We start from the raw sequence: 8,197 nt of genomic DNA on the forward strand, positions 1-8,197 counted from the left end.
ATTAGCTATAATCTACTATATATTTGAGAGAGTTTGTCTGTGTGTCTGTCTGTTTCTTTAAGAACTCCTAAATGGTAAGAGCTAGGATCACCACATTCGGTATACAGCTTCCTCTTATCATAACTTAAAGCAAGGTAAAGGTTTGGTTGTGCCAGGAAAATGGGATGTGCCTGGAATGGAACTGCTTCTCAGAAAACCATACGGAAAAGAGACAGAATCACCAGGCAGGTGAAAGGAGCTGGCTGACACCCTTCCACCCTCTCCTCGAGGACTGCCTCAGCCCCAAGCTTTCCAACCCCACCCCCCCCCGTGCCCTTTAGCAAGTGTGGGGGAACAGAAGCTCCCCTCTCCCGCATTCATATGGGAACATTGCTCTGTTCCCTTCCATCAGGGAGCGAGGGGGAAATGCATAGTTTTCTGCATTCCTCATTCTGATTACCTGGACCTGCTCTAGCCAGGGAGTATGTATCTCCCCCCAGCTGTGCTTATCCGAGCTTCAGCTGCCATGGAGAAGTGCTTCTCGCCTGGCCCCAAGCTGCTGCGGTCTTCTCACCCCAGGGCAGCCTGCATACTGAACCCCTCATTCCCAGCCCCACCCTAGAGCAATTATTCAAATTAAAAAAAAATTAACTGAGTTAAGGACCTGAGCAACTAAAATAAATCTTCTAGTCTTTATATATATAGAGAGAGAGAGAGAGAGGACTGAGGCAGAGAGACACACAAATTTCTGTCTGTCTGCATGTGAGTCCATTTGTTCAAGAACTCCTCCTATAAGATAAGAGTTAGGACCACCAAGTTCAGTATTCAGCTTCCTCTTATCCTAACTTAAAGCAAGGTCAGTGTTTGGTTGTGCCAGAAAAACATGATGTGCCTGGAATTTGATTATTTTCCATAACATGGAAAAGGAGGGGGCTGAACGGAGGGACACTATAGTCACAGTCATCACTGAGGGCAGTGAGCCCAGAGAATAGCTATACTTCAGAGTGACCACTGGGGGCAGCCACACTGCCAAGTAAGTGACAAGCTGGGGAAAGTCTCATCATCTTGCCTGCCACTGGCACAAGTAAGTAGCTCCCTGTCCTAAACTTGCACCTTCCGGCCCTCAGTCCCAATGACAGACTATGGGGGAAGCTCTGCTGGCCTCACCGCTGTGGCATCCTCCTCAGGTGCCAGAGCCCACCCACTACCAGAACCAGCAGGCCACCCAGTACGGTCAAAGCTGACCAGCCTGCACCTCCACCCCTCCTCCAAACCCAGGCCAGGCCTCAGGAGCAATGGTGGGAGGCCTGCACCCCCACCCCTCACCCCCATCCTGGACCCAGGCAATGTTGGTTAAATCTTCTAGTAATTTATAAAGAACAGTGAAGTGGTGGGAAATATAGCTTAATGTAAAATTCCATATTATGTTCCTGTAGCATTGATTTAACTGTGATGCTCAAAAATTAATGGCTCACATGTATTTTTGCCACAGATATGTCCCTGAAGAGAATTACATTTAAATCAGGGATACCTATGCTAAATGACATTGACAGGAAAATAGCGTAGAAGTTATTTTCCATGTTAAATATAAAACTACTAAAGTACTTTTGGACACCAGCTGATGAAACACAGCCAATTTTTGAGTTGTCTTCTTAATGAATAATTCCTATAATACCTGATGCTAGTGAACTTATTATTCTGAAGTTAAGTCTTTGTTGTGTCTGTTTTTCATTTAAACTAAGGAAGAAACTTTTCTGGAACTGGGTTCTTGGGAAAAAGAGGGAGATTTAGTTTCTTGATCATTCATGATGTTGCTAAATGTAAAGTGCTTAGATCACTGTATGTATTGTATCTTCACATTCTGCTGCCCAATATCACCACACTCGTCAGTTGGCAATGAATATGCTTTATTTGATGGCAATGAGAAAATGTCTACTAGAAGAGTGGTACATATCATACATCATTAATATGTTTGGGTATATTTATACTTGTCCCTTACTTTGAGGCAAATGAAGCATACCGAAGTTGCAAATCAAGCGCAGGATTTAAATATCCCGCGCTTGATTAGCATATTCGTGGCTGGTCACCATATTAAAATGCCGGTCGCCCGATGTAACTTGCCACGTGTAGACGCCGTAGTCCGATTTAAATCCCTTCCCTCGAATTAACTGGTACTCCTCATGCACTACCTCATGCAGTACAGTTAATTCGAGGGAAAGGATTTAAATCGGACTACTGTGTCTACACGCGGCAAGTTACATCTGGCGACCGGCCACGAATATACTAATCAAGCGCGGGATATTTAAATCCCACGCTTGATTTGCAACTTTGAAGTAGGGGGCAAGTGTAGACGTACCCATACATATTAAGCCTCCAATATGTATGATACTGATGGTATATAACTGACATATAATTGATCCTCTTTAAATCAGACTAATTGCTATATTTATTAAGTTCCTATTAGTTGTGGTTGGTCCCGCTTGGAGCATGGATTGGACTAGATGGCCTCCTGAGCTCTCTTCCATTAAAAATCTGCTATGATCCTATTGAATATAAAACTATTTTCAGATTTAACAGACCTGATACTGGGCAGGTACTAATAAACAGGACTTGATTCTGATTTATAATTATGCTCCTTTTTACCACTCTGCCAGTGTACATGGCCTGAAATGGACCTTAAAGTCAGGGTAAATATCTGAGAATGGTGGTCTTCATTGTCCAATGGCCACGTCCCTAATCCAGCAAACTCTTATACATGATTGATTTTTATACAGGTGGCTAATGCATACAGTTTAAAATAATGTTTAAATTATCACTATTCAAAACTGAGAGGTTACTTACCTAGACATTATCTGGAATCCTTCAAGGTGTTAGGTAAACTGGAGCCCCTGCAGGAACCAATTTTAACCCATACGACTTCTATTGGAGAATTTTTGCCAGTAGTGTCAGTGCCTGCATATCACCCCACCTCATTTTCTGCCCTGAGGATATATGGGGAGAGGGTGGACCCATTGCCACTTCAGTTCCACCTCAACCATGAAATTGAAAGACAAGGATTCTGAAGCATAGAGGAAAGGAGGACAGTCAGTGCAGTACCCATTAGGACAAAACATCCCAAAGAATTCCAAATGCAGTACAGAAAAGTAAAAGTTATCGTGGAATGGGCACTCCACTTTAGGTGACTCTTGAACAGAATGTAAGAGGGTGCTGAGGAGGAGACAGGTTTAGAGAACAGCCTCGCCAAAGGCTACATGGGATTTGGAAGCATGAAGAATAGCACTTTGCCTGGAAATGAGGTACATAGATAATCAGGTTGCACCTTTGCAAATTTCTGCAATGGGTATGTTCTTAAGTAAGACTACAGAGTTGTTTTGAGCCCCAGAGAATGAACCACCACACTAAGTGAAGGTGCACCTCAGAAGTTTCACAACATCCTAACATGTACCCTGAAACCCATTTAATTAGCCTTGGAGTAGAAAGGAATTCCCTTTATTCTCTCTGCAATGGAGACAAAGTGTGTAGGGAAGATTCTGAAGGGTTTAAACCTTTAGAGATAGAAGGTGAGGATTCTTCCAACACCTAAATACAGGCAGTCCCCGGGTTACGTAAAAGATAGGGACTATAGGTTTGTTCTTAAGTTGAATTTGTATGTAAGTCGGAACTGGCTCCAGATTCAGCCGCTGCTGAAACTGACCAGCGGCTGACTACAGGAAGCCCTAAGCAGAGTTGCTCTGCCCCCGGCTTCCTGGAATCAGCCGCTGATCAATTTCAACAGCGGCTGATTCTGGACTCCTGGGACAGAACAGCTGGGGCACTGCCGGGTAGGTCCCCACAGGACCAACCCAGCAGCACCCCAGCTGCTCTACCCCAGGCGTCCCGCAACAAAAGCCTGGTCTGCTGGGGGGGGGGGCGCACTAGCTGTGCCCCCTCCCCCCCCAGCAGACCAGGGAGACCCGAGCAAAGCCGCGGAGGCGCAGAGGTCCCGCTGCCTCTGCGGCTTTGCTTCTGTCTCCCTGCTGTGCTGGGGGGGAGTCCCCCCCCAGCACAGCAGGGAGACTCGAGCAAAGCCGCACAGGTGGCGGGACCCCGCTGCCCATGCGGCTTTGCTCCTTTGCCCCGGAGCAAAGCCGCACAGGTGGCGGGGTCCCCCGCCTCTGCGGCTTTGCTCCTGTCTCCCTGCTGCTGTCCCTCCCTGCTCCTGTCTCCCTGCTGTGCAGCTTTGCTCGGGTCTCCCTGCTGTGCTGGGGAGTCCCCCCCAGCACACCAGGGAGACCCGGAGCAGCTTTTCTCGCCCCGGAGGACGCAGTGGCAGGACCGCTGTGCTCTGGGCGGTCCCGCCGCCCGCGAGCTCCAGGGCGAGAAAAGCCCCATTCGTAAGTGCGGATCCGACATAAGTCAGATCCGCGTAAGTTGGGGACTGCCTGTAGTGAGTGCCCTAAATAGTAGTACATTCAAAGACTGGCTCTTATGGCCAAGATGGTCCAACCATTTAAGCTCTTTATTACAAGAAGCAGAGCTCAGTTGTCTCTGCTTCTTTCCTTAACTGTGTTGACCACCAGGAAATTAGGGGCTGGATGGTAAAGGAATTCCAAGCCCTTGGCTTGCATGTAATATGTTCTCATCCCTATAGCATATAGGTGAAATGGTATAATGTTTTTGCCATATGGTGCACACAGGTGTCAAGAGGGTGTTATTACTAAGCAAGCCTATCTTGCCTTGAGACAGCATGCAGAGTATATTCTAAGGAACAATGTGATTCCTGTGTCTCATTTAAGGGAATTTGTAAAGTCTGGGGCATCCTTACCATCAATTCTTGGAAAACCTTGAAATAATGTATATAGGATGACCAAGGGGGCATAACTTCCTCATCTGGGAAAGACGTGTATTTACTGACAGGGGGTGCTGCCACCTTAGGTCCTAGTACTTGATCCTCCATAAGGTCTTCTTGGGGAAAAAATGGCTCCCAGGGAAGAGGCTCCCTGCTCCTCTTGATGGGTCCTCTTTTGTGAGAGCCCAAGATTATAGAAAGCCCAGTTCTAGCATGATCAGTAATTGGGCTAGAATGGGTTAGGGAGAGAGGGATTCAGATGACATGGCCACTCCCAGCAGTGCCAGCTGAATCCCCAAAACCATCTGGGATGATAGTTATTACCAACTTTGGTAACATCCAAGACCCTATCAAGCAGCAGCAGGGTTTTCCGTCTAATAATTTTCTACAGCTAAAGAGAAAGGGAACAAGGGAGGGTGACAACCTTATTTAATTCTATACATTAACAGTTTTTTCCTTTTCTGTATCACTAATAAGAGGTTAAAATATTTTAATGACATCTTTACTACAGTGCTAAGCAAGCTGTGATCTCTTTATATCAAACCCCAGACTTAGTTTATCACTATTTAATATTCAACAATAACTGAGCCACATTAACACCTTTAGCCCATTTGTTTCATCTACATTAACACAACATGCTCCTTATGTCTGTGGCACTCTGAGGGTGCCAGAGTTGGGACCAGTGGCAGTTTCTTTGAGAACTCCCTATGCCTGAAGGGCTGGGAAGGTGTCAACTATGGTGCCAAACAGGGTACCTTGGAAGTATTTTGTGTCAGTACTGGGCTCTTGGCAGAGGATGAGCCTCAGCAGGAGGATGTGATGTCTCCTTAGTTCCTGGCTTTAGAATAATTTTTCCATGTGTTTAGACTCCCAGCCAAGGGATCAAGGTTTTCATCTTTAGTGGATAGCGGTCTCAATGCATTCAGTCTTTACTCAAAGCAACTGAAGCTGAAAGATTTGCTGGAGAGTTCTGAGAGGCTGAGGCTGAGGCTGAGGCTGAGGCTGATGAACAGGGAGCAAGGAGCCTACAGGTTTCAGGAAACTCTCCATAAGGTGCAGATTCAGTCTATCCTCCCTCAGATTTCTGGCTGTGCTCTTGAAACCAGAGCAGACCCTGCACTTCAGTAGAAAGTGCTCTTTGAGGCATCTGGAATGACCATTGCTGAGGGAGAAGGACTTGAGGCAAGTTGAGCAGGGTTTGAAACCCAGGGTTTGGGGCATAAACTGCAGAAGGGAGCCCACAGGTGAGGAAAGACCCGGGGGAGAGGAGGCCTAACCCCAACAAATTAAAAAGTTAGGAGGACCCTCTCTGAAGGCACCATTTGTACATAAAGAAAAAGAATAATAATGACTTGACCGCCTAAGCTCTTACTCAGAAGTGATCTCATTTTTTGGATCAACACTCTGGCCTGCAGTTTTGACCTCTCCTCCACTCTTCAATCACACACTTAATTTAAGAAAAACAAAAACAAAAACACAAGTTCTTTCAGTCTCCCAGCTGACAACACTTTCACTGCCTCCTCCTAATAGTGACACAACTGTTGTTACATAGAATCAAGTCAATGGATCCTGCCTCTTCCAAAACTATAAATACTTTCCATCTCCAACTAAATAAGTGGTCAAGAAAATTCATAGTGAACATTTTATTACTAGCCTTTTGGGTCTTAATCAAAAGTCTTCCCAGGCATGTATTCTTGGTAGTTTCTCAGAATTATCTGCCTGGATGAAATCCTGGCTTTGTTGAAGTAAATCATAGAATACTAGAACTGGAAGGGACCTTGAGAGATCAACAAGTTTAGTCCTCTGCCCTCATGGCAGGACCAAGCATGGTCTATATCATCCCTGATAGATGTCTGTCTAACCTGCTCTTAAAAATGATGAAACTACCATTGACTTCAATGGTTCCAGGATTTCACCGCTGGATTTTACTCCGTGGATGGTATTTTCAAATTATATATTTCAAGAGTATACTATGTCCTCGGAGCCCGAAGCCAGAACTACCAGGAAAACATGCAGCAAATCATTTTTGCATTGGCTTGAACAATCACATTACCTCCCTCGCTGTCTAGTTTTTCTTTTTCTCCATATATGTATTTATATTGTAAACATCTGACAGAGGTATATAAACAAAATTCCTATCTATAAAGCAACATTACTTATGAAATGCAAGCATTAATATTATGCCTGACCTGTGTTCTTTACATTATATCTCTATAAAATTGTGCATGTTTTTATGTTTTCCTTTCTGGTTTTTAAGGCCCTCAATCTAGTGTGGGCAATCATTATATTTGATACTTCCTGGTTATCTATTCTCTCACCATTGTTTCTTAGCTGTCAGTGTGACCATGCTTTCATTGTAGAGAGAAGAGCATTAGCATATGAAAGTTTTCTCATCTTTTTGGAATTTTTTGTTTTGTACTGGTTCCTTTATTTGGTTTAATCTAGATTACTTTTGAAAGGGTCTTACTTGAGTTTTTATTGTATTTGAAATAGTGTTTGATTCCACAGCATAGCATCTTAGGCGAGGGATATTATAGTTTTTAAAACATTAATATTATAACTACAGATAACAAATATCCATCCTTAAAAAAATCTGCTACTGCATTTACATCTATGGTTTCCTTGAGTGGGCAGCTCAGAGCATTTCTAACTAATGTTTTTGTGTATAGTTTTACTGCATGATTTCTGATTACAAAACATAAGAGAACTACTAAAACCATACTTGTTTTTACTGAGGGACTGCCCTGCACCATACCGCCTTAGCCAAACATCATGAAACACTCACACTATGTTCTAATAAAACACTATAACTTGAATATGGCTGCACACATGTATGGTAAATATCTTCTTACTCAAGAGATCTGCTTCCTCGCTATATATTCAGAAATATATCTGCTGATTTTATAGACAAAAATTATTTTTACTGCATCTTACTTCCAATAGTCCTATAGAACTAATTCTGCTAAGAACTTGTAAGCTGGATTCTAATCCTTCTTCTTATGCATGATCCATACAATTGTTAAATAAGTTTTACTCAGTTAATCTTTGCAAACCTTTTGAAAAAAATATAAAGTTGCACAAGCACGTGAAAGGCCTAATTTGCATTTCTTTTTAACTCATGGTAAAATATAAGGAAAGAACTCAGTTTCATTGTTCATTCTCAATGAGAGTTTTGCTGGGTTGGTAGTTGGGGTATATTTTATTCTAGAATTATTGAGACATAGTAAATGCCATTTTTCATCATTTTTCAGATTACAACTACACTCTAAATCAGTAAGGGGCCACACAGGCTAGTGAGTGGACCACATGAGATGCCCTCCATCACACTGGGCTGCAAGATTGTTGTTACAAAGATGGTCTCTCGGAATAGGGTAGTTTTGCTAACTGTAC

Source organism: Pelodiscus sinensis, chromosome 1 (assembly GCF_049634645.1).
Source record: "Pelodiscus sinensis isolate JC-2024 chromosome 1, ASM4963464v1, whole genome shotgun sequence".
NCBI lineage: Eukaryota > Metazoa > Chordata > Testudines > Trionychidae > Pelodiscus > Pelodiscus sinensis.